This window comes from Benincasa hispida, chromosome 11 (assembly GCF_009727055.1).
Source record: "Benincasa hispida cultivar B227 chromosome 11, ASM972705v1, whole genome shotgun sequence".
Taxonomy (NCBI): Eukaryota; Viridiplantae; Streptophyta; class Magnoliopsida; order Cucurbitales; family Cucurbitaceae; genus Benincasa; species Benincasa hispida.
Window position 1 is genome coordinate 62,909,807 of NC_052359.1, and position 14,012 is coordinate 62,923,818.

Consider the following 14,012-nt stretch of genomic DNA (forward strand, 5'->3'; position numbering starts at 1 on the left):
TAACTCAAAAGGTGTTTCAGACATACTTTTTGAGGGAACGTTGTTCAGGATATAACATGTAGTCTGCACGGAATAACCCCAAAACGAGTCTGGAAGATGAGCATAACTCATCATAGACCGAACCATATCCAACAAAGTTCTGTTTCTTCTTTTTGATACACCATTCTACTGAGGTGTACCAAGGGCCGAGAGTTGGGACGCAATCCCATGTTCTATCATATAGTTCTGGAATTTGAGGTCCATATACTCTCCACCACGATCAGATCGTAGGGTTTTTATCTTCTTACCTAACAAGTTTTCAACTTCAGCCTTATACTCCTTGAACTTGTCAAGAGCTTCAGACTTACGTTGCATTAGGAAGAGATACCCAAACCTTGAATAATCATCTATGAAAGAGATGAAATATTCATACCCACCTCGAGCTCTAACATTCATCGGACCACAGAGGTCTGAATGTACAAGCTCCAAGGCTTCCTTGGCTCTGTAACCTTTTCCAGTAAAAGGTCGTTTGGTCATCTTGCCTTCGAGGCATGATTCACATACCGACAAGGAGTTTTCTTCTAAACTCTTTAGAAGTCCACTTGCACTAACTTCTCAATCCTATTGAGGTTGATATGACCTAACCTAAGATGGCAAAGATGGGCGTTTTCCTTTAGAGAAACGTTTGGTCTTTTAGCTATTCTTGCCATACTGAACATTTCAATGTTAAACAAGGCTTTTATGACTAACGACCTTAGAACATATAAGTTATTTTCCATTGAACCAGAACTAATCTCCATTCCATTCTTGAAAATAAACATTTTATTCTCAGAAAAGGAGACGGTATAGCCTTGTTCAATGAGACAAGAAATCGAGATTAAGTTCCTCTTAATATGAGGAACTACAAAAACATTATCCAGTAACAGATAACGTTTCTTGTCAACAAATAACTTCAGCCTGCCTACAACAATAGCTGAAACAACCTCACCAGTACTGACTCGAAGAGTCATCTATCCATGTGGTTGTTGGGATTGGTGTCCTAATTCTCCCGGAGTCTCTTTGGTTTGTAAAGATATACATTGTTCAATGAATAAAATAAGTGTTATTTAATTCTGGCATTTACTCATATCCAATAAACAAAGCTCCTTGGTTATCTTATGTGAAATTAAGCATGTATATGTGATATACAAGTGGATCATGCCTTAAGTGATAACCTAAATAGGTCTGTAGTATAAGGATTATGGTGGGATACCTGATCCTAGTGACACTACGAATACGACCCACTTTGTAGAGGTTTGCAAGTGTTGTAAACTACCACAGATGGTAGATCCTAACCATTCATGTGGAGACGTGTGAGTGGGGGTGTCCTATACAAAGAGTTTGTATAAGACCTGCACAACGAGATGACTAGACTCTATATATAACGTTGTTGATACTAGAGACTTACATCTCACCTAAACAACCATAGGTGACAAGACCTCAATCCTGAGTGTTTTGGGAACTCCTGCCTTTGAGGGCGGTTCTTTGATTAGTATGGGTGAGAGTGGCCAGATTGCCAACTCAACATGCCTACCTTTTTGGAGACTTGTCTGATCTGGGAGCTGTGAACTCAATCCACAAGATGGAATTCACTTCTTTCTCGAAGCAGGGATAAGTAGAGAGATTGCTCCCTTAAGGGCTGATTCTGGGGCTTGAACATAGTGGCCACAACTTCTCTTTGGAAGAGAAGACTCAGTCATAGTAGGACTATGACTTATGTTCATTAGAGGGATCAATGGTACTTAAGGAGACATATGTAACTATAGAGGCATAACGGTTATTGGCCCAGCTGTACTTACGAGTGATCTATGAAGGGTTGTCACACTACTGATTGGTTAAATGAACACATAATATATCTGTGGTAAGAAGAGTTCAGCTGTTGGTCTTTAGTGGAGTATCTGGCAATTAACGAATGGTAGATTTCGTGACTAAAGAGTTTAGTTAGTTATTCATGTACTGTTGGAGCTTCGAGCTACAGGTCCATGAGGTCTCCTTGGTAGCTCAATCGATTCAGTTGAGGATCAGTTTTTGGTTTTGATTCGAAATGTTCAAATTGACAAGAGGTATTTTGATTATATATGATATAATTGGTATGATGTATGAGATACATCTAGTGGAGGATTGATGTAAATGAGATTTATATTAAGTACTATGGGATAGAAAAAATAACTATGGTTTATATATTTCATGGGATAGAAAAAATAACTATGGTTTTGCTAGACGGTCGCTTGTCTAAAGTAAACGATCGTATAGATTTTGTAAGCGGCAGACCAAGCTAAATGATGAGCTAAACGATCGCTTAGCTTTATCTAAACGATTGGGCATCGACCTATATGATAGGTCTCCGTTATCTCCATTTGCCTAGTCGTGTACGCAATCGGTGTTTCCTCCTTCGTCTGCCTCATTCCAAGTTCGAACAGAGCCCACCCTCTGGATTCTCACATCAAGAATACCAAGGTAGGCTTGTTGGTGGTTTTAGACTCAACTCGACACCGTCGAGGTTTTCTGGAGGCAGTTCGTGGTGCTGTGGAGGCTGTTCGTGTTGTGGAAGAGTCTGTGGCCGAGGCGTTCGTTGATGACGAGCACGAAGTGTTCGTGCTGTGTTCATTGCGTTGTTGCGGTCGTGTAGATCGAGCATTCAAGGTTGCTGATTGTTCAAGTAGTCGCGCAACAGAGCGTGGAGATGCATATACAAATGTGTGTAGAGTTTTCCCTTACTGCATTTGTATTTACTCATGCTGTATGAACTATATAACCGTTTGTTTAAAGTTGACAGTAAATGTATTGTTCAATCATGATCGCAATTTGGAATAATCTTGTTCCGCTTCTCATGGAAATCGCTAATTAGATTTTCTTTAGTGGCAACGTTTGCTAGGAACTGAATCCTTGGTAAGAAGAACTGACATGATTGGTAGCACCTGAATCGAGGATCCAGGTAGAATCATCATTCTCTACCAGACATGTCTCCAAGACGAATAAATCATATTTACTATCTTGTCTCCTCTTTTGGAGAGTAGTGGAATGGAGGTCGTTTGCCACGAAATTTGTTTAACACGATTCTTTCCACTGTATATAATTGGTCATTTTAAAAGCTTTAAACAGAAATACTAACGAGTTGCTGAAAAAAAAAAACACATTGACCTACGTTAGGTTTTAAGCAAATACCCTTTGTAAAAACAAAACAATATCCAATAAGGATTTAGCAAAACTAANCGTTAGGTTTTAAGCAAATACCCTTTGTAAAAACAAAACAATATCCAATAAGGATTTAGCAAAACTAACATGAACCCCGTGTGACATCTAGTTTCGCAATGACGCTTCAAAGATTTAGGACAAAAGCCGCTGAAGGGAGGTAAGTTATCCCTCCTCTGAATTGAGAAGTTCTCAACCAATCATTAATACCAGAACAACTCTTACTCCTATAATAACTAGCCATCATTGATTTGGCCAAGAGAACATTAACTTACTTAATAGTCTCCCGTAAGTGTGACCCACCATTTTAAGCCCTAGAGGTCCATCCCAAAAGGCCATCCGAAGGGGAAAAAATCCGACTGAGGCAAAACCTAAAGCGACTCTATCCATTTTTGGAGTTCACCTTGATATTGACCAACTGTACAAAACCCTTCCGAAGGGGGATGCTCCGAAGGCGACACGAGGGCGTACAGAATGATCTCACGGTGTGAACCAATGTCAGAGACCATAGGATGTGTTGACACACACCCTTCACCCATTTACTATAAACACTCTCTCCGTTCACCTTGATATGACTCATGCAAACACCATCCGAAGGGGAATGCATCCTGGGCACCACGAGGCCAAACATGAATATCATAGTATGAACACACAGGGAGAAATGTGAGTGGAATCATAGACCTATCTGATACGCCTTTTACTCCCACTGAGTATTTTATAACTTAGGGTTTAGCTTTCTTAGACAAACACGGCTTAGGATTTTAACTAAGTGACTTTTAGGTTTGCCCAAGAGCAACTTTTACCTTGGATAGTGAAACAACTTTTGATCATCATCCATTAAACTCTTTAACAGAGTCTTTGACCAAATCGTCACATGCTTGTTGAAAATCTATCTAATTCACCTTTCCAGGTAGGTTTCCAGGTAGGGGTGTTACGTTTCTGTCAACTTAAGAAACCAAGCCTAGCCAGAACCCGCCTTAGACAAAAGGTCCCTTATAAATAGGTTTACAACAAATTTAATCAATTTAATCTTATTAAACCGATTTTAAAAGATTAATCTAGGTTAGTAAATTTTTTAGAACCATTTGAACTTAGGTCTATCTCAATCCAATTTTAAAACCCTTTTAAAAAACTTGAGATCACCCTAAGTTCGCATGCAACTCTGAATTATTGATTTTAGGTCTAATTTCTTTTTTAACACTTATAAACGGAAACAACCACAATGCTAAGCTAACACATACAAGGCATTCATAATGCTTGTAAACAGCCTAAGTGTCATGCTCAATGCATTGTTCATTCATTGCTACTTCTTTTATATAATACTTATACAAAACAACAATGAAACAAGTAAAACATGTTTCCATTCACCCTTAGACTATAACACTTATAATAAAAGGATGATGCATATTAATGCTCACGACATGCAAAATATAACTCTTATATTTCATGATGCATACGCATGCTTTCAAGTAATTTCTTCATGCAATATTATAACATTTATAATACATGATGCATGGATAATTGCACAACTTAAGGTGGGTTTTAACTATATGACAAACACTTTGGCATATAAGAACCATACATCACATGTATAAACAACTAAAGTTGATGAATCGGGTAAAATTTCCTTAAAATCACAAAAATAAAGCCAACTATTACAAAGACAAGGAGTCTCCGGTTCAAATAGGTCTGGGTCTTGAACCGCTCGGGCAAAGCATCGTTTCTCCAACCATCGTGTACTAAGCACCCCGCGATCGTCTATATGATAAAACAAACGCTTTGCTCTATCGTTTACTAGCGCTCCCAGAGCTAAACGATCATTTAACATTTACTATACGATCGTCTAGAAATCGAAACGATCGTTTAACTATTACTACATGATCCTGTACCTTTACTAAGCGATGAAGACTGAAGTACACAATCGCTTAGCGTGCTCCGCACAACGCCCGCCTTTCGCGATCGTCTAAATGACTACGATGCCGCGAAGCACCATCACCTAAGCGATCGCTTAGCTAGCGCCTCTGTATCGCATATGCGCGATCGCATAGGTAGTAGCTAAGCGATGAAGCTTGCTAACTACATGATCGTCTTGTGTGCGACTTCTACTAAACGATGAGCATCGCATGCTCCCACTATGATCATCTACCTTCAATGCCTACGGGATCGGGCAACCAATGCTACGCGATATGGTAAATGATTTACCCCATCGCTTAGCATTAGCTAAACTATAGTTTAGAATATACTATACAATTGTCTAGAAAAATCTAAATGATCATTTAGTTAAATCCCAACGATCGGTTACCTAAGGTTACATGATCCGACCAACACTTGGTCTTCTTCGTCGTTGAGAACTGCATCGCCATGCATCAAAGCTTCATCATGAACGACTCGACGAACTCAAACTTTTTGAATTATAGACTCGATTGCAATGTTAATGTCGCCCAAAAACACAGGGGCCCTTACAATTAACACTTTGTAATACCGAAAGCTTGAACAAAAAGGCAATTTCAACCCGAAACATTTATCAACACAACCACAGATGCAGAAAATAGTTAACCACAAATGCAGAAACCCACTGCGACTGTAAAATGCGTTCAGTTCAGAGTTGTATGCAGACTTAGGGCCCATGTAACAGCTCAAACGATATCCAAAGCACCTCGATAGTGTCGAGTTGAGTATGACACCACCAACAAGGCTACCTTGATATTCTCGGTGTGAAAATCCAAAGGGTGGGCTCTTTTCGGACTTGGAATGAGGCAAACAAAGGAGGAAGCACCGCGTGTACACGACTGGGCAAGTGGGAGATGGTGGAGACCTATCGTATAGGTCAATGCCCAATCGTTTAGCTAAAGCTATGCGATTGTTTAACTTATCGTTTAGCTCAGTCTGTCGCTTACAGACACTACATGATCGTTTACTTTGGGCAAGCAATCGTCTAGCAAAACTATGCGATCATTTAGTAAATACAATACGATCGTTTAGCTCGCCACTGCATGATCGTTTAGCTCATCTAAGCCGTCGTTTAGTAAATCCGTATTTACTTGACGACTACCGTGAGATCCTTTGCGTGAGAGAGAAATCTCCAAAACCTTTTTATGAAAACATTTTCAACAGTTTGTAAATCTTACTAAAATTAGGAAAACCATTTTCCTTTTATCTCACGGTTACCATGTAAATCCATCAACCACCCACTCAATTGGTTATTAAAGAAGAATTAATTATCCAATAATTAATATTATTACAAATATAAATGATAACCAACTTATCATACTATATTTACAACCTATAGTTTTAATATTTCATCTCTCATAAAACATATAAATCATAGGTTTTTTTCTATTCCATGGTACTTAATGTAAATCTCATTTACATCAATCCTCCACTAGATGTATCTCATACATCATACTGATTATATCATATATAATCAAAATACCTCTTGTCAATTTGAACATTTCAAATCAACACCAAGAACTGATCCTCGACTGAATCCATTGAGCTACCAAGGGGACCTCATGGACCTGTAGCTCGAAGCTCTAATGGTACGTGAATAACTAATTAAACTCTTTAGTCACGGGATCTTCCATCCGTTAACTGCCAGACACTCCACTAAAGACCAACAGCTGAACTCTTCTTACTACAGATATATTATGTATCCATCTTAACCAATCAGCAGTGCGACAACCCTTCACAAATCAATCGTAAGTACAGCTGGGCCAATAACTGTTATGCCCCTGTAGTTACATCTGTCTCCTTAAGTACCATTGATCCCTCTAATGAACATAAGTCATAGTTCTACTATGACTGAGTCTTCTCTTCCAAAGAGAAGCTATAGCTACTATGTTCAAGCCCCAGAATCAGCCCTTTAAGGAAGCAATCTCTCTACTTATCCCTACTTCGGGAAAGGAGTGAATTCCATCTTGTGGATTGAGTTCTCAGCTCTCAGATCAGACAAGTCCCCAAAAAGTTAGGCATGTTGAGTTGGCAATCTGGCCACTCTCACCCATACTAATCAAAGGACTGCCCTCAAAGGTAGAAGTTCCCAAAACACTCGGTCGTGTCACCTATGGTCATTTAGGTGAGATGTAAGTCTCTAGTATTAACAGCGTTATATATAGAGTCTAATCATCTCGCGGTCTAGGTCTTATACAAACTCTTTGTATAGGACACCCCCGCTCGCATGTCTTCACATGAAAGGTCAGGATCTACCATCTGTAGTAGTTTACAACACTTGTAAACCTCTACAAAGTGGGTCGTATCTGTAGTGTCACCAGGATCGGGTATCCCACCTTAATCCTTATACTATAGACCTATTTAGGTTATCACTTAAGGCATGATCCACTTGTATATCACATATACATGCTTAAGTTCGCATAAGATAACCAAGGAGCTTTGTTTATTGGATATGAGTAAATGCCAGAATTAAATGACACTTATTTTATTCATAAACAATGTGTATCTTTATAAAACAATGAGATTCGAGGAGAATTAGGACACCAATCCCAACAGCTCAGAACATGTTCACGAACATATGTGCCTTTCTTCATTTTGGAGTTGAAGATGCATTTCAGAGCTTCATGTTTGAGTTATCCAGACGGTTGTCCGAACATTCCCCGCAGGGACTCCATGATCTCATGCGCCAAGACCATATGCTCATGCTTCTTGGCCAGAACGTCATTTAGATTGGCTAAGCTGTAAGCTCAGTCCTTTTCGTTCGTCCGTGTCCATCGCTCATAAGCCTCCCAAACATTTTGAGTGGCGTTCTGAGTCAGAATAGGAGGAAACTCCTTCGTAAGGACGAACCTTAAGTCATTGATGATTAAAATTGTAGTTATCGTGTGTTTCCAACTAGCGTAATTCTTGCTAGTCAACTTATCGACACTTAAAAGAGCTAATGTGGCTGTAGCCATATTACGTTGTTGAAAAACAGAACAAACTTAATGAGTCTATGCATTACCACTTTTAGCACCAATTTTACTTTTAGCAAAATAGTTTCTATGTACCCTAAGTGAAAAGACATCTATTTTGCAATGATGCCCCAGTGAGACAAAACAAAAGCTGTCTCTTATACACATCTAGATGTGTATAAGAGACAGAGGCAAAACAAAAGTCACCGGTGGGGTGATCAGATGCACCTTCACTGGGATGAGACATTCTCAACCATTAAGCAGAAACAACTTTTGTAACTAACACTAACAGTCACCATTTTTCGGTCTAGAACTGTTAATCTTTAATAATTTTGCGTAAGTGTAACCCCTCATTTTTTGCCCCAGAGTCTCACCCTAATGCGCCCACCATAGGGAAAAAGCAGATTAGGACGAGAGACTAAAGTGACCTTATCCTATACAGGAGATTAGATAAAGAGTCGTGCAAAACTTCCATCTTATAGGGGGGACACTTCCAGGGTGCCTCGAGGCGTTGGACAGAAACGTTATCCAACCTAATGAGAGAGACCATGAGATATGTTGTCACACGTCTCGTTCCCACTTACTATGAACATTCTCTCCATTCACCTTGGTATTGACCTACCTAAACACCATTCTTTATGGGGACACTCACAGGCTGCCTTGAGGCCGATGATAGTTCTCATGGTGTGAACATAAAGGGAGAAACGTGAAGAGGTTTAAGTGAAGTATCATATACCCCAAGTACCTCCCACTGAATGTTTTACCTAGGGATTCATTAACTTAGATCATTCAGCTACTAATTTTATCTAAGTATGTTTAATTTTCTAAAAAACAACTCTTGTCTTTGATATTAAACAAGTTCAAGTCAAGTCCCATTAAACTTGTTAACGGACTATCCTCAAATTTGTATGCATGGATCAAATCTATCTAATTCACCTTTTCAAATAGGTTCCCAGGTAGGGATGTTCCGTTTCTGCCAATTTAAGTACCTCAGCCTAGACAGAACCCACCTTAGACAAAAGGTCCCTGATAGATAGATTTGCTACATATTTAATCTTTTATTAGTTAATTTAATCCTATTAAATTGATTAAAGGATTAAACCTTAGGTTTGTAATCTCATTAGAACCGTGATCTTAGGTCTATCTCCATCAAGTTTTAAAACTCTTTTAAAACCATGATTCAAGCCTAAGTTCGCATGCATGTCTTTCTTATTGATTTAGTTCTAATTTCCCTTATAACTCTTATAAAAGAAACAACCAAAACCATCCACACTGCTATGCATAACTAGCTATTTATAACTCTTATAAATTTAACCTATGTGTCATACTTCATGTAATGTCCATTCATTACTATATATAACACTTATATACTTGGTAATGAACTAAGCATACATGCTTCCATATATATTTATACTATAATACTTATAATATAAAGATGATGTATGAATATGCTTAATGCATGCATAAATATAACTCTTAAATTATATGATGCATGAACATGCTCTTGAAGTAATTTAATCATGCAAACTACTATATCATAACTCTTACAATATAGAGATGATGCATGACCAATGCATAACCTAAGGTAGGATTTCAACTATATGGCATACTATATAACATATAACATATATCTTCTCCACAATTAATGGACCGAGATGATTAGCCTAAAAAATGGGAAATAAATTCTATTGATTACATAAAACCATTGAACAAACCGGTTCACAAGCGAACCAGGTCTTGAACTGCCCGGGTGAAGCCTTCCTGATCGTTTAGTAAATTAGGCGAGTAACCATGATCGCTTCGCTACGATCGAGTACCATTTACAATGCGATGAAGCATGAGGCCACTCAATCGTTTAGCACACTAATTTAAAACAATGCAAATCTAAACAATCGTTTAGACGACTACAATGTTGTGATGCATGATCGTCTAGTTGATAGAATAACAAGCGTCAAGTAACAACTACTATGTGATCGTGTAGTCAGTGACTAAGCGATGAAGCTTGTTAAGCTACAAGATCGTTTAGTGCACGTGTTTTTACCTTATAACCGAATATCTCATACTCAACGATCGCTTACCCCCATCGTTTACACGATATGACCAACGCTTGGTCTTCTTCTTCCTCGAAGTAATGCACAACTCCTTGCTTTGAAGCTTCATCACGAGTGACTCATACTAACTCAAACACTTTGAATTACAAATTCGATAGCAAGTTAATATGCCCAAAAACATAGGGGCCCTTACAATTAACTTTCAAATGTAAAAGAATTCAAGAATTAGAAGCAACCATCCCAGAAACTCTATTGATCCACATCCACAAACATATTTAACACTTAAACAGAATGCAGACTTACTTACACCCACCAAGAATGCAAATGCTATTCTATACATCAATGGATTTGGAATATCAGAACCTAGCTCTAATACCAATTGAAGGAACTCTTATCAAAGAGAACCCATGAGCAGAAGCACAATCAATCCAAATTCATTGTGACAGAATTATAAGTATTCACAAACATACAAACTAGTTATGCATCTTTAACAAAATTACGGCATGCTTTCGAGATTAAATACAAAAGGAGTGAGAGACTTACCTTTGAAGAACTCTTCTTCCATAGATCTCTCGCTCTAGTGAAGAACTTGGAACAACTACCTTTTGTTGTCGCTTAGAATGCCAACCCAATCGTCTGGTCAATCACGAACAATCTTCTCCATGAATAGGCAACCTCTTGGACACCACTACTCGGCAACCTTGGTATTCCCAGAGTGAGAATCTAGGAGGTGTGGGCTCTGTTATGAATTTGGTAGAGGGTTGGAGGAAACTATGATCGCACTATACGACCAAGCTAGTGGGAGAATGAATTGTCTATCATAAAGACTTTGTGTGCTTGATCGTTTAGTAAAACTCAGCAGGTACACGATCGTTTAGGAAAATAGGCATGATTGTTTACACGATTGTTTAGTGAATCTTGCTTGCAATGCAATCGTTTAGTAAAATGCTACACGATCATTTAGTCAAAGGCGCATGTACACGAACGTTTAAACAAACACTCGAAGGCTGTCGTATAGTCTCTCGTGAACTAAACGATTAGCAGTGTACTAAATGAAGCGATTCTTACCAAAATGAAAACATTTTTCATTTTATCCTTCAGTTATGAAAACTGAAAATAACCTCCCACTTTCACGCACGGCTAAAGGAGAAACCACCCACAATTATCGCATAATTGTTTTAATTATAAATAAATATAATAACTAACTTATAATATTATATTTATAACATATAGTTTTAATATCACATCATATGTAACATTTAAACCATAGTCATTTTCTCCTTTACTTGATATAAATCATATTTATATCAAATTCCTCCAATTAATGTATCTCATACATCATGTCGACTATATCATATATAATTGAACCAGTTTAATCATATCATATATAATCAAACTCCCTCTTGTCAATTTAAACACTTCAAACTTACCCAAAAACTGATTCTCAACTTGAATCCATTAGCTACAAGGGGACCTTATGGACATGTAACTTGAAGCTCCAACAGTACGTGAATAGCTGACTAATCTTTTTAGTCATGAGATCCACCATCCGTTAACTGTCGAGCACTCCACTAAAGACTGACAATTGCATTCTTCTCACTATAGGTATATTTCTGTGTCCATCGGATATAACCAGTCAACAGTACAATAACCCTTCACAGATCGCTCATAAGTACAACTGCACCAATTTACCGTTTTGCCCCTGTAGTTACATCTAACTCCTTAAGTACCATTGATCCCTCTAATGAACAATACAACATAGTTCTACTATGAGTGGACACCTCTCGGGCCATGAGAAGGTGTGTGGCGCCACATCGTTCAAGCCCCGGAATAAGTCTTTATGGGAGCAATCTATCTACTTACCCCTGCTTCAGGGAATGAGTGAATTTCATCTTGTGTAGCTGAGTTTTCAACTCCCCAATCAGACGAATCCTCAAAGTGGTAGGTTTGAGTCGGCAATCTGGTCACACCCATGCAAATCAAAAGACTGTCCTCATAGGCAAGAGTTCCCAACTCACTCAGGATTAAGGTCATGTTATCTATGGTCATCCTAGTGAAATGAAAGTCTCTGTCATGAACAACGTTATATAACGAGACTAAACACTTCGTGGTCTTATCTTATACAAACTCCTTTATATAGGACACCCCCGTTCGCATGTCTCCACATGAATGATCAGGATCAAACCATCTGTAGCACGTCATAATACTTGTAACTATCTATAAAGCGGGGCGTATCCGTAGCGTCACCAGGATAAGGTTTCCCTCCTATATCCATATACTCAGACCATTTAGGTTATCACTTAAGGCATGATCCACTTATATGTCTCCATATACATGCTTAAGTTACAACGACAACCAGGGATCTTAGTTTATTGGTTTGTGGTAAATGCAAATAAAATATCTCATATTTCATAGACAACAGTGATGAAAATATCTCATATTATTACATCACAAGAATTTGTTCATACAAGTGTTTACTAACTATAGGATCCTACGAGAGTTTAGGGTATCAATCCTAACAATAAGGTGGAACTCTACTTATCTTATGCTTGAGCATGCACTCAAAATTGATAAAGCTTTTCAAATATTAGAGAAAGAGGAGTTGGATTATTAGGACTATTTTGCTGAAGATGATCATGGAAAGAATAGGGTAAGGCCACCAAGTAATTCTGATTGGAAAAATATTGAAGTGTTTGTCATATATTTGAAGGTATTCTATGATGTCACTATGAAGATAAATGGTTCTTTATATGTGACTGCAAATTCTTACTTTCATGAGATGTGGGGTATTAATAAGCTTTTAATTCGTTGGAGCAAAGCGCATAACTCTATTTCGTGTACTATGGTTATAAATATGAAGGCAAAGTATGACAGATATTGGGGTTCATTTGAAAAAATTAATAAGCTTGTATTTCTAGCTGTGGTGCTTGATCCACGTTACAAATTAGATTATGTATGCCTTTTGCTTTGAAAGTGTTTATGATGATGCTATGGCTAAAGCTCTTGTTGATGGGATTGAAGCTTATTTGATGCGTTTGTATAATTTTTACAAATCACAAGTCGATGCCTTTGGTGATGATTTGAGTGTCCAAATTGTATTTATGAACAAGTTGAATCAAGTGATAGTTCAAGACTATTGAGTTCGAGAATTATTGTTGAGACTGACTTAAGTGGTCTTGTATTATCACGATACAAGAGAAGAAGAGAAGAAAAACATACTTTAGAATTGAGGAATGATGTGGATTGATATTTGTGAAGAGCTAAGTGATCATTTTGATGTTTTGGGTTGGTGGAAACTAAATGGCCATAAATACCAAGTTTTATAAAAAATTGCTCAAGATGTTTTTATCGTTCAAGTGTCTACTGTGCCTTCTAAATCAGTATTTAGTACATGATGGAGGATTTTTTTATCCTTTTAGAAGTTCATTATCACCTAAAACAGTGGAAGCTTTGATTTGTACACAAAATTGGATCCGTGGTAAAACATTCTTATTCGATCTTCCTTCACAGCTTGAAGAAAAGGAGATTTGTGAAAAAATTGAGAGTGGTAAGTGGTGCCTCCAACTTAATTGTTATTCATTTGTTGCAATTTACTATGCATTTTTGTATGACATTATATACCTTTATATTGTTTTTCTAGATAATGTCTAGCCCTCCATCATAATACAAAAATGAAACTCTACGGGTTGACAATTTTCATGGTAAGTTGAATACTTACATGATATATCTTTTTATTGTTTATTGTTGATTTATTTTATTTAAACTAACTTGGATTTTTTTTTTTTTTAATTTTCAAAACTAAGTCGAATGCTCGGGATGCTAATAATTGTGGTTTTAGAAGTTTGGT